Genomic DNA, 12,333 nt, shown 5'->3' with positions numbered 1-12,333 from the left:
ACCAGACCAAGGAACCCTGTGCCTCCACCTCCCTCGTCCCAGTCCGACTTCCACACTAGCTGCCAGAACCACCTTCCTGTAAAACAAATCTGTCGGTAGAGAAGGCGTCTCTGGGCCTGATGAGAAACCCCAAAACCATAAAGGAAAAGACGAAGGGATAGGACTAAAGAAAGTCCCGAATTTTTTGCCCTCTGAAAAACAAAACAAAATAAAACATGACTGAGATTGAAAGGCAAATATTAAACATGAGAAAAGTATACGATTAATATTCATGCTACACCAAGAACTCTTTCAAATTAAGAAGATACAAACACTGTTATAGAAAACTTGGTAAAGCACACAAACACGTTAGAAGACTCACAAACGGCCAGTAAACAAGAAAAGAGGCCAACCTCAGTAATCACCAGAGTTGTACTTTAAATCAAGCATAAACCATCACATGGTGCCTAGCAGACTGGGAAAGACGAAAAAATGTCAATCTCCACATTGACAAGGGAATGGAGAAATATGTACTCTGGATGGAAGTAAAAACATTCAATATTTTTGAAGAGCAGTTTGGCAATGTATATATCAAAATTTAAAATGTACTTAAACCTTTGGACTCACCAATCTCTCTTCTTAATGACAAAGTAATGCTGCCATATGAGAGCCTTTTCTAGCAAAGTCGTACTGTGGAGAGACTGATGTTTACTGAAGCCTACTACGTGCTTGGAATTGGACTTGTGTCTTCTTACGTGACCTCACGGCAGCCTGTGTAGGAGGGACTGTTCCCCTCACTTCACAGAAGGGGAGAAAGTGAGGCTCACAGACAGACTGCTGGTAAAATGCCCCTGCAGGAGTTAGTCCAGAAGGTTCTGGGTGTCAGGCACTAAGAGTTCTCAGCTCCCTTCTCCCAAATGCCTAGTCAGTGTTGGGGGTCACAGTGGAATCTGGACACTACTAGGTGTCCTCAACCTTGGCCCAGACCACACCCACCCACTCCCATACCTGCAGTCGGGTGTGTGGGACGCAAGGATTGACAGCAAAGGAAAACAGGCCCAACCTTACCAGTCACTGGTCTTATGTCCAAACCCCAAAGCAGAGAGCTCTGGAAAGCCACACTGGACAAGGGGGAGCAACCCTTTACTAAACTAGTTGGGAACCAAACAAAAGCAGGGCCTGACGCCACTGGTTCCCCAACCCCACACACCCCGATACCCAAACCTAGGTCTTGGTCAAATCATACCCCGGCTATGTGGAAGGAGAGGGAGGCATAAGCCCATCAGAGATGTGGAACCCACTCTCTCTGAAGTAAAATGGAGGAAGGGGAGCAAGTTTACCAAACCAACAGCATCAAAGAAGAGAACAGGGAGACGAGAGGGCTGTGCTCAGGCACCACGCCTGGTGCCCAGGGAGTCGCTCCCCTGCCGGCAAACAGCACTCGGCACAACCAGCAAACATCAACACGCCTCCTCCTCGCCCATCCCACCCGGGGACTTCTAAGGCCTACAGTCATAGGGGTCCTACTGTTACTAAGGTCTCCATGGTGAGTGCCTCTGCAGACCCAGAAGGAAGTCAGTGACCCCTTGATCAGCAGAGGGCACCCACCTGCTGGGCTCGTGTGCAGAACACGGCAGGAAGACAGAGATGTTCCCCAAGCAAGTGACACTGAACAGGGCCCCCTCCCCCGAACCTTGCCAATTCGATCCAGATTGAAAGAGAAACCCTTGAACTACTGCAAACACTGGGGACGGGAATCCATGATGCTCATACTCCGCAGGTGCTCTTTGGGAGCTCAAGGGGTTCCCCCGATCTCCCAAGAGCACCTCATCTGCTTCGTACAGTCTGGTAAAAACTCTCAGTTATAGTAAGGGAAAGCTAGAGAACTGGATTAAACAAAAAAGGAACATTTTAAACGTAACAAAATATAAAACAGGCACTTTTTCAGCCTCGGTTTTTTCCGCGTCTCAAAAGGCTAAGGACAAAATCACAGCTGCCAAGAGCTCCCACATTCTGGAGCAAAAGGTGCAAGACCCTCCTTGCAAGGGGGTGGCCCCAAACTGGCTCTGCAGCATTAGCTGACTGCCCACCTGTGGCCTGTGTAAGAGGCGCAGAAAAAGTATCCCGGGGTGGGGGGATGAGTCGTCCCCATGATATGCTCCCCCCTCCTTCAATCAGTGAGAGGCGCTTCCAGGGACCATTCCAAGAGCGTGGCCTGGGTGAGTATAAGCACTGCCATCTGACTCACACCTCACGTCTGCAGGCCAGAGGTGGAGAGCAGTAGGCAGCTGGTACTGCGCTGGGAGCAAAGGGCGAGCCCACCGATGCGGGCGGGGAGGCAAGGACACAGTTCCCAGGAACCAGAGGGCAGCCTGGATGGTGAGGAGGGGCTGGTGCAGGAGGCCCAGGAGCCAAGGAAGGGCCATAAGTGGTCAGCGAGAGGAGAAGCACTGCCCCATGAAGGGAGCTGAGTCAGAGGTGCCCCGAAGGGAAATTCTGAAGCAGCAGCAACAAAGAGGGAGAAAAGACAGGAAGAAGGGAAAAGACAGAGCGTGGGTGCTTTGGGCAGCTGGCATACCCAAGGGTGCCAGCTCTGGGTTCTGGCTGAACAGGCCACATCAGAGAGGCCCTTGCCTCTCCCTTGTCTGTCTCGTCTGTTCCAACCCCAAGGGCCACAAAGCTCAGTGGAGCAGGAGGGAGGCAATAGGACTGCGGGGTCTGGTGGAGACACTTGAGCGTGTGCCCTCCCCCACCCCAGGCCTCCAGCAGGACCGGCTGTAGGAGTCCAGACTTCTGACCCCTACACTGGATGGTCTGGAGTGACGTGACTGTTAACAGCAGAGAGACTTCGGGCCCCGCTAAGTTCTCAGCATCGACTGGGAAAAGAACTAATCCACAGAGTAGGCTGGAAAGGACACTGCGGAAAAATAAAGTTGGTTTCTTCTTACACCTGATTGGGTCCAGCTCATTTAATAAGCTGGTTACATAAGGACATGAGGTGTCTCCCGGAGTCCATGAGCAGGGACACAGCTGGGCCTCACAAGGACCAGGAACCAGAAACTGCCTGGAAAGCCTTCAAGAGGCCAGGAATCCGCTCTCTCAGCCTCTCTCTCTGTCCTTTCCCCTTCCCTTTCCCTTTCCCTTGCCTGCAGGGTCTCTCTCTGTCCTTTCCCTTTCCCTTTCCCTTGCCTGCAGGGTCTCTCTCTGTTCTTTCCCCTTCCCTTTCCCTTGCCTGCAGGGTCTCTCTCTGTCCTTTCCCTTTCCCTTGCCTGCAGGGTCTCTCTCTCTGTCCTTTCCCCTTCCCTTTCCCTTGCCTGCAGGGTCTCTCTCTGTCCTTTCCCCTTCCCTTTCCCTTGCCTGCAGGGTCTCTCTCTGTCCTTTCCCCTTCCCTTTCCCTTGCCTGCAGGGTGTCTCTCTGTCCTTTCCCCTTCCCTTTCCCTTGCCTGCAGGGTCTCTCTCTGTCCTTTCCCTTTCCCTTTCCCTTGCCTGCAGGGTCTCTCTCTGTCCTTTCCCTTTCCCTTTCCCTTGCCTGCAGGGTCTCTCTCTGTCCTTTCCCTTTCCCTTTCCCTTGCCTGCAGGGTCTCTCTCTGTCCTTTCCCTTTCCCTTGCCTGCAGGGTCTCTCTCTGTCCTTTCCCCTTCCCTTTCCCTTGCCTGCAGGGTCTCTCTCTGTCCTTTCCCCTTCCCCTTCCCTTGCCTGCAGGGTCTCTCTCTGTCCTTTCCCCTTCCCTTTCCCTTGCCTGCAGGGTCTCTCTCTGTCCTTTCCCCTTCCCCTTCCCTTGCCTGCAGGGTCTCTCTCTGTCCTTTCCCCTTCCCTTTCCCTTGCCTGCAGGGTCTCTCTCTGTCCTTTCCCCTTCCCCTTCCCTTGTCTGCAGGGTCTCTCTCTGTGTCTCGTGCATGGATCAGCTTTTCCCAGCATGGAATTTCTGAGCTCACATGTCCTCCCGGTCTGAGTGCCAGCAAAGACCTGAAGCCCCTCTCCTCTCAGCCAACTCCCAGCCAGAGGACCTGACTGGCCCGCTCGGGTTGGGTGTCCACCTCACTGCTATCGACGGGGCTCCGAGCAGAGCTGGTGGAAGGAACGCGGCTGCTGGAGCTCAAGGCTGTGGAAGGCGTGGCGGAAGTTCCCAGGGTCCCAGTGGAGGAGGGGTCAAGGCTGGCTCTATATCCAAAAAGGTGTCTGGACTATACTCCAGCTGTTGTTGGTCCGCATCCTCTCTGGAGACCGTATTTTGCCAACTAGATGGATTCTGTCCCATTACTCGTTAGATCATGTCCTATTCCCCAGCCCCTCCCCTGCTGACTCCTGCCCTCCCAGGCTCAGAGGGGGCTCTTACTGCCCTTCCTGGATACGCCGAGTTTCTCAATAGTTTTTGTAGATATAGGAGGCAACAAGTTCCCCACTGCTGGGCTCTTCCAGGCAGTATTTGCTTTGGGTAACACTCATACCACCCACAATCTATAGGCGCTGTCCATGTGCCAGGCACCATGTGTGTCTCTTTAAACTCTCACAATCACCCTGTGAGGTGGGTTCTACAATTACCCTCCCTTCGACGTAACAGAAATTGAGGCTCAGAGTTGTACGTGACTTGCCCAAGAACATGCAGCCTGAGATGCTCAGGATTTGAGCTCGAGTCTGTCTGACTCCTGAGCTCCTGCCTCTGCAGGATTAGATCACTGTCCCCAACGAGGAAATGAAATGACTAAGCTCCTCTCTCACCCCATCATCACTTCCTAGTACGTCTGAGAATCATGCAGCGTGGAGCCTGCTGCCCACAGAAGTGGGCGTGTGAGCTGGCCAGCCAGCCTACCTGTGCAGACGCAGCTGGATGGACAGTAGGTCCCCAGGTGTCAGGAAGTCAGTCCAGGGCTGTTTGCCCAATTTATCTCAGAGCTGAGGGCACAGAATAATAGGGGGCAGTGATGGAGAATATCTCTCAGCTTCTTGGGGCTCACAATCCTTTGCAGGGCTAAAGTGGCTGGGCCCTGCCTTTCTCCCTTCCTCTTGGAGGACAGTCTACAGACTAAGCGCCGCCCTTTGGCACTAGGAGTGTCCTGTTTGTGGCTGGCCTGGCTGTCACCTCATGTACCAATTCTATCTCGTCCAAGCCTTGGTCTGCACTATCTGGTAACTGGGTCCCTGTTGTGTTGGCTTATCTCCCATCTCCATGTCTTCAGGACAGGGGCTTGCTTGGCTAGTCTCTCTCAGATCCCGCAGTCAGAACTGAACCAGCCCTAGCCTGGATTCCACACCTTGTGGACACATGCCTTGGTACCTACAATCACTGGGACACTCCCGACCTGGGGTATCCTGGGTCAGCTCACCCAAACATGGGAACGCAGACACAGATAATCCCTCCCAGCTGTGCAGCCTTCCCAAAGCCCTTCCACACGCAGCACCTCCCCTCTGCTCGCTGATGGTCATGATAAATCCGTCTCCATGGGCTGGTCAGGGGTGCTTCCTTCCCGCTGCTGCAGTACATGTACCCTCCTAAAGCTGAGGGACATCTCACATTAGGAGGACAGCTCCCTAGGCAAGGGTGGACAGGCCACATTCGCCCTGACCCTTACTTAGCAGAGCTGGGAGTGGCCCAGAAACCACAAGGGTAGCTAACAGACAGGGAATGGGATTAGAATTGCCTTCTGGAGCAGTGTGATGACAGAGGCCCATGCCCTAGTCATCTCGAAGACAGGAAAGAATTAGAGGAAGCACACAGCCTCCCTGGAGCGCAGAAAGCTGACCTAGCCCGAGGCGAGTGTGCGGGGCATCGGCTCCTCTCCACGGGAACCCAACAGCCAGGGCAGTGCAGGGCTGTGCTGGGGACGTGGGGAGGAGGAATTAAGGACAGACATTCAGGATGCAGACACAGGAAGCAGGGGCAGCTGAGCAGCTGGGTGGGAGCCCTGAAGGCCTGGCTGACTAGCCCAGCCCCAGGGAGCACGGGCTTGAAGTAGAAAGCAGCTTCTTTGCCAAGAGCACAAAGAACTAGTGGGTAGAGAAATGTGTATTAAAACCAGAGGCCATCTTTCACCTGTCCTTTCATTATAAGAAACTGGTTGGTAATGGCTAGCGCTGGTGAGAGCAGAGAAGGCAGGCAGGCTGGCATGCGTGAGTGGGAGTGGAACTGTAACCCAGGAAGCGGGCCCCCCAGCAGCAGTGACCAAAACGAAAGTCGCACGTCACCTCTGCCCAGCAATTCCACTTCCAGCTCCTGGTGTTTCAGAAATACTCTGGCAGGTGAGTAAAGACACAAGTAAAAAGGTGTTCTCCACTGCACCACCCGTCCAAGGGAAAAAGTAGAAACAACCTAAGCATTTATCAAGTGGGGCTAAACAAATCAACGTACATCCAGGCCCCGTCCAACAAAGCGCCACGTGGCCACGGGTGCCATGGAGCCACTTGGAAGAATGAAGGAGTTCTGTTCCTGCTGCCACTGAACAGTACCCACCACACTTCGAGTGGAACAAAAAGTAAGGTGCAAAACAAACTGTCTACCCAAAGGTTCCCATTTTGGTTAAAAAGCACAAGACTCTTCGCACACCCCCAGGTGCACAGATACTTCTCCGTGTGGATTCAAGTGCCTGGAAGGACACACCCCACCTGCCAACACTGGCTGCCTCTGCGAAGTAGGAGGGGAGGAAGGGGATTTTCACTTTCTACTTTATAGACTTTCTAGTGTGAGTTTTACAACAAACAATGTGTTACTTTTGTCATTTTAAGAGTTTTTAAAAGATGAATGGGAGTTGAATGGCACTGCTGGGCACAGCCTTTCTGGCCACAGGAAGCAGAGATCTTGCCCGCCCCTCCCCCCCCCCCCCCCTTGAACAGGCACTCCTGGGCCCCTAAAGCCCTGGACGACTTACACTCTAGGCCTTTCTGAGGGTAACTTCCTGGGACCTTTCAGGCTCTAATCAGCTTGTCCCCAGGCACCTTCCTTCCTCACAGACCTACCTGCCAGAATTCATCACCTCTCCACGTGGCAACCGCCCCCTCTGCCCTAGAGGATTTCCTTCCCTCAAAATTAGCTTCTAATTTTGGGACCCAGCACTTCCTGCTGCCCCAGAGATCAATCTGACAGTCTTTTTTTTTAATTAAGGAGGTTTTATAATGATAAATATTGTACAGCAAATAATTACTCCATACAGGGTATTATCTGGAGTTCATTACATGGAATAATTTATTTGCTCTTCACAGCAACCCCATGAGGTAGATCCTATGATTATTCCCATTTTAAAGATAATGAAGTAACATTTCCAAGAGGACTCAGCTCATTAGCAGCGGAGTCAGGATCTGAAAGAACGCAGTTTGCCTCCAGGGCTCTTGCTCTCAACTACTCTGACATATTGTCTCTGAGAAGTAAACAGAAAATAACACACATCTGAGGACTCTTGTCATCAATGGCTTGTCCTGGATTTATGGGTTCATAGAGTCCTCTCTGTAAATAGTCAAGGGCAGGTAGGAAGTAATTCCTCCCTTTTGGCCCCTAGATTAGTCCCTCGTTCTAGACATCAGCTCAGCACCCATTGCCAGGGGTACATACCTCCATCTCTACCAGTAGAAGCCCAGGCCCTAGAGACTGAAGACCAGAGAGGGAGAGAAAAAGGAGTCCTTTCCTCCCTACAGTCTGCTCTCTAGAGCCTGGAGTTTAGCCTGAGGCATCTGCTCTGTCTGGATATTGTCAACAGCACTTATGTCCTTTTTCTATGTTGGCCCTACCTCCACAAGGGAGCAGGTCACAGCTCTGGATTTCCGTCAATAAAGCAAACCCCAAATAGACACAGGAATTGGACACTTGTCCCACCATTGCGTAGGTTGCTATGTGGGGTGGTTGGGAATTTCCTGATTTGTCTAGGTAGAACTCACCTCTGTCTGCCTGTCTGTCTGTCTGTCTCTCTCTAGCCCCAACTGTAACCTGCTCCTGATTCCATCTTGGTGCCTGCCGTAGTCTCCTGCAGCAAGTCTGTAGGCACCTTGAGGACAGTGATTTACCCTCTGCTTCTTTGGCACCTTTTATTTTCCCATGGTGGGTTCATATAAAATATGTGTGCAATGGATGAATGAGTGAATGAGTAAACTTAATGTATTTCAATACTATTTTTAACATCCAGAACCTGACAGTCTTTTGTGTGTTGAGTTTTACAGCTGATTTTGTTCCAATACAGATGGGGCAACAAAGTAACAAATGTGGGGTAGTGATAAAGTTGGTGCAATGCACTAGTTATCCATTGCTGTGTGAGAACTTACCTCCAAATTTAGCACCTCACAACAATAAACATTTGCCATCTTGCAGTTCCGTGGGTCAGAAGTTTGGGTGTGTTTTAGCTGGGCATCGCTGGCTTAAGGTGTCTCATGGGACGACAGTCATGGAGGGGCTGCGGCCTCCTCTGAAGGCTCCACTCAGGCAGAATCTGCTTCCAAGCTCACTCACGTGGCTATCGGCAGGCCTCACACCCTCACCACACAGGCCTCGCCAGAGCACAGCCAAACACACGGCTGCTGGATTCCCCCAGGACGCGTGAGCCAAGAAAGAGTAAGACGACAGCAACACCCAACAGAGAAGCAGTCTTTTTACAATCGAATCCCGGAGTGACATCCCATTATTTCTGTCATATAGGATTTGTTAGAAGCAAGTCAGTATGTTCTGCCCGTGCTCCAGGGGAAGGGACTATACAAGGGGTCATCGGGGGCCGTCTTAGAAGCTATCTACCACGTGAAATCTTTCAGATTCTCAGGGCCATCGTCCTCTTTCCAAAAGAGACGTCCCAATGGCCCCGCCTTATTCCTGAGGCTGGAGAAACTCTAGCCTTTCCTCCATCCCTAACCCTTCTCTTCTTTAGGGCTGGCTGACCCTGGGAAGGCCCTCCTTCTCCCACCTTGAGCCCCTGTACCACACAGAAGGGCCCTGGAGACATTCCTCTCTTCAGCCCACTGTCTGGTTTCCCCAGAGGGTAAAGGCCTGTTAGCAGGAACATATGGCATATTCTGAGGTTAGTGGTGGGGGTCTGGGGTCTCAGCACTAGAATGTGGCAGTAGTAAGTGGTGAAACTTTTAACAACTCTTATTTAGCTTCTGCAACTGTGACGTAAGTTAAAAATAGTGCCTTCCTCAGAGGAAGGAGCGTTGGGAGGATTAAATGAGATCATGAGTGTAAAGCGCTCGGTGCGGGGCCTGTCGTGTGGTGGAAGAAGTAAATGTGAGCGCTGGTCGTTTTTATCATTGTCAGCTTCTAATTAGAAGTCCAAAGACTAAAGGTCAAAGAGGAGCAGTCGTCTGATGACTCCACAGATTCCTGCTATGGAAACACACCTTCACTTGCACAAAATGGGCTTGTGCTCTCACCTCCTTTCCGGGGTTCAGACAAAACTGCTCGACCCAGAGAAAGGCCGACTGCAGGTCCTGCCTGTGCCCCAGAAGGGACGAATGTGACCAGCTGCTCAGCTCTGGGCAGCAAAGCCTGAAGGAAAGAAACCTCTCCCCCAGCGTGTTTTCCTCCCATGCTGCTTCTCTCCATGGAGATAGATGTTAAACGGAGGATGCATAAGTTAAGGCAGGGTGGAACCCCAACCATGAGCAGGAGGTCTTGAGTTAAACTTGGTGTCTGCCTGGTGTACGACGGTGGTAAGTCATAAGTGAAATTGTAGGGTTTTTTCATTCACAAAATGGGGATTTTAATAACATCCTTTGGCTTTCTGTAAAAATTGAGCAAGACTGTGAAGTCCCAGAGAAATGTGGATTTTAAGGTAACAAATCCTGAGATTGCAAAAGTAAAGGCAAAATTCTCTCTGGAAGGGAGAGATTTAAAACCATATGCAGCTGATGACCAGAAAAAATAATGGAAAAAGTTTCCTTCATTTGGGATGGGTTGTGTCTTTGTGATTATTCTGTTGATTTGAGATGCGTCAGAAGATAGCTTTTCCCTGCTTGCTGGGCCCCAGAGGGGGCTGGATGCCTCTATCTGGAGAAGGAGAAACTTGATCAAAGGCTCTCCTGGGCTGGTTGCGCCCTGTAGCACGTGGCCATCGGGCAAGGAGGAGAAAGGCACGGCTCTGGGCTCCAGAAGTAGGCATTCCAGAACGCAGGCTTAAGCTTTTCTTTGTGGCACTGACATCCCCTTAGCCATCCCCGAGCTGTGCTTCCCTGGCTAAGGAAGGAGGAGCCTGGGGCTTCCCAGGTGGCGCAGTGGTTAAGAATCCGCCTGCTGGGGCTTCCCTGGTGGCGCAGTGGTTGAGAGTCTGACTGCTAATGCAGGGGACGCGGGTTCGAGCCCTGGTCCGGGAAGATCCCACATGCCGCGGAGCAACTAAGCCCGTGCACCACAACTACTGAGCCTGTGCTCTAGAGCCCACAAGCCACAACTACTGAGCCCACGTGCCATGACTACTGAGCCCACGTGCCATGACTACTGAAGCCCACACGCCTAGAGCCCATGCTCCGCAACAAGAGAAGCCACCGCAATGAGAAGCCTGCACACTGCAACGAAGAGTAGCCCCTGCTCACTGCATCTAGAGAAAGCCCGTGTGCAGCAACGAAGACCCAACGCAGCCATAAATAAATAAATAAATAAATTTATTTTAAAAAAAGAGGAAGGAGGAGGCTGGCTCCACACAGGTCCAGCTGGAGAGACTGGGTAGGAAAGCAGGAGATGACTGGAGGGAGGGATCAGGGTTTGTGGCCAGGCAGCTGGCTGAGGCACCAGGAACGACCAAGATGGATCTGTGGAACAAATGAGTATTCCTTGGGGATTCTTGGGAACACGTGGGATGGGGAACTGAAGGGAAAAAAGGCTGGATTTCCTGCATGTGGAATGGAATTTTTTCAGTTGGGAGTTAAAGGAAAGGATTAGCCTTAATGCTGGCAAACTTGGGGACAGGTGGATAACACTGTGGTAACCCTAACTTGGGAGCCATCGGACTTTGGTCCTGGGGTGGTACAGGCCCCCACCAAAGGGGCAACAGCCACTCTGATTCAGTTCTGGGAAGCAGAAGATCTGCCGGCATCCATCAGTTCAAGCCCTCCTGCCTTCTGGAGGGAGATCAAGAGAGCACGTGTCCGTGCCCTTTCATCTCTGCTCAAATACGCACATCCTTCATTCTCAAAGCCCAGGCACGGGGAGATGCATGTGTCTCCAATCCGGTATGAGGGGCATGCTCACTGATAACTGTTTTAGGTCTTTCCAAGGCTTTGCTCTAAAATGAACTGTTTTCAAAAGGGCTTCCCCTTCCCCTCCCCCACCCCCTCAGCAGTTTCTGAAATACGGTGATGCACCACAGGCTTCTGCGTGGTCCCCTGCCTGGTTTTCCCTCCTCCAGCCTGACCTCCCCCAAGCCGGGCACCTGCTGTTGTCCAGGAGACCCGTGTTCAAGGCAAACCCAAGCCAACCATGCCCTTGTTCAAAACCCTCCTGGTCCCCTACTGCTCGTGGAGGCCGGAGCCTGAGCCCCCCACTCCCAGTGTCCAGGCCCTAAGCAACCTCACCCCTCCCCCCCACTCCAGCTGCTTCTCACGACACCCTCGCCCTCATTCTCTACTCTCCAGGCAGTTTTCCCAGCAAACATGTTTTTCTCCACTTCAGGGCTCTTGCACAAGCCGCTGTCTTTGTCTGGGATGCTCACATGCCACCTCTTCATCCAGCTTATTCATCTTTTAGGGCTTCCCTCCAGAAAACTCTTGCTGGTCCCCCAGCCTGGTATGGTTCCCCCTTTATTCACTCCTTTGCCTTTCCCTCCACAGTGCTCGGCTCACTTTGGTTTCTAGTTCACTGCCAGTGATCAGATCTGGGCTGTGAGCGCCACCAGAGCAGAACTGAAGTCTGATGCCCGGGTGAGAACACACCCACCTTGCAGAGGGCCTGGCGTGTGAGACCCTCAGGCTCAGAGTGTGAGCCCCTCACTCCCAGCTGTTCTGGGGGCTTTGTGGCATCAGCAAAAACGCTTTTTGACCAATGACCACTTCTTTTTGAAAGTCCTTTTAGATATCCCCCGGTTTAAGTCTGTTAATTTTATACTCAGAATTTGGAAACAACTTGCCTTTATTTTAAACTTCAGAGTCCATATTTGAAAATAAAGCCTTGCTTTTTAAAAATGGAAGGGTTTGTCTGTTTGAAGGAATAGCTTAGCTTCTAGAAATTTACTTCACATATTAGAAGTCTGGGTAAATTTACCAGGAATCTAAATGTTCTCTAACTATTCAGAACTGTCAGAATGCCTAGTTTTTGTTCCTTGAGAGATCACAGTTTTCCACACTGCCTATAGTTACTTTTAGAATCAGGCTCTAAACCTTTTAAAATCTATTACATTCATAATTTTATTTAGCTATTTCCTGGAGGGAACTATAGGTTCTGAAAACCAAACACCCT

General features: G+C 51.5%; 1 protein-coding gene across 25 annotated transcripts in view; it reads right to left on the bottom strand.

Annotated features, from left to right (window-relative positions):
- Positions 1 to 12,333, bottom strand: part of RALGPS1 (Ral GEF with PH domain and SH3 binding motif 1) — a 286,233-nt gene that overhangs the window by 133,885 nt on the left and 140,015 nt on the right. The window lies entirely within an intron of this gene.

This window comes from Balaenoptera ricei, chromosome 6 (assembly GCF_028023285.1).
Source record: "Balaenoptera ricei isolate mBalRic1 chromosome 6, mBalRic1.hap2, whole genome shotgun sequence".
Taxonomy (NCBI): domain Eukaryota; kingdom Metazoa; phylum Chordata; class Mammalia; order Artiodactyla; family Balaenopteridae; genus Balaenoptera; species Balaenoptera ricei.
The sequence above is the reverse complement of the archived record's forward strand: the minus strand, read 5'-3'. Positions and strand labels throughout refer to the sequence as shown.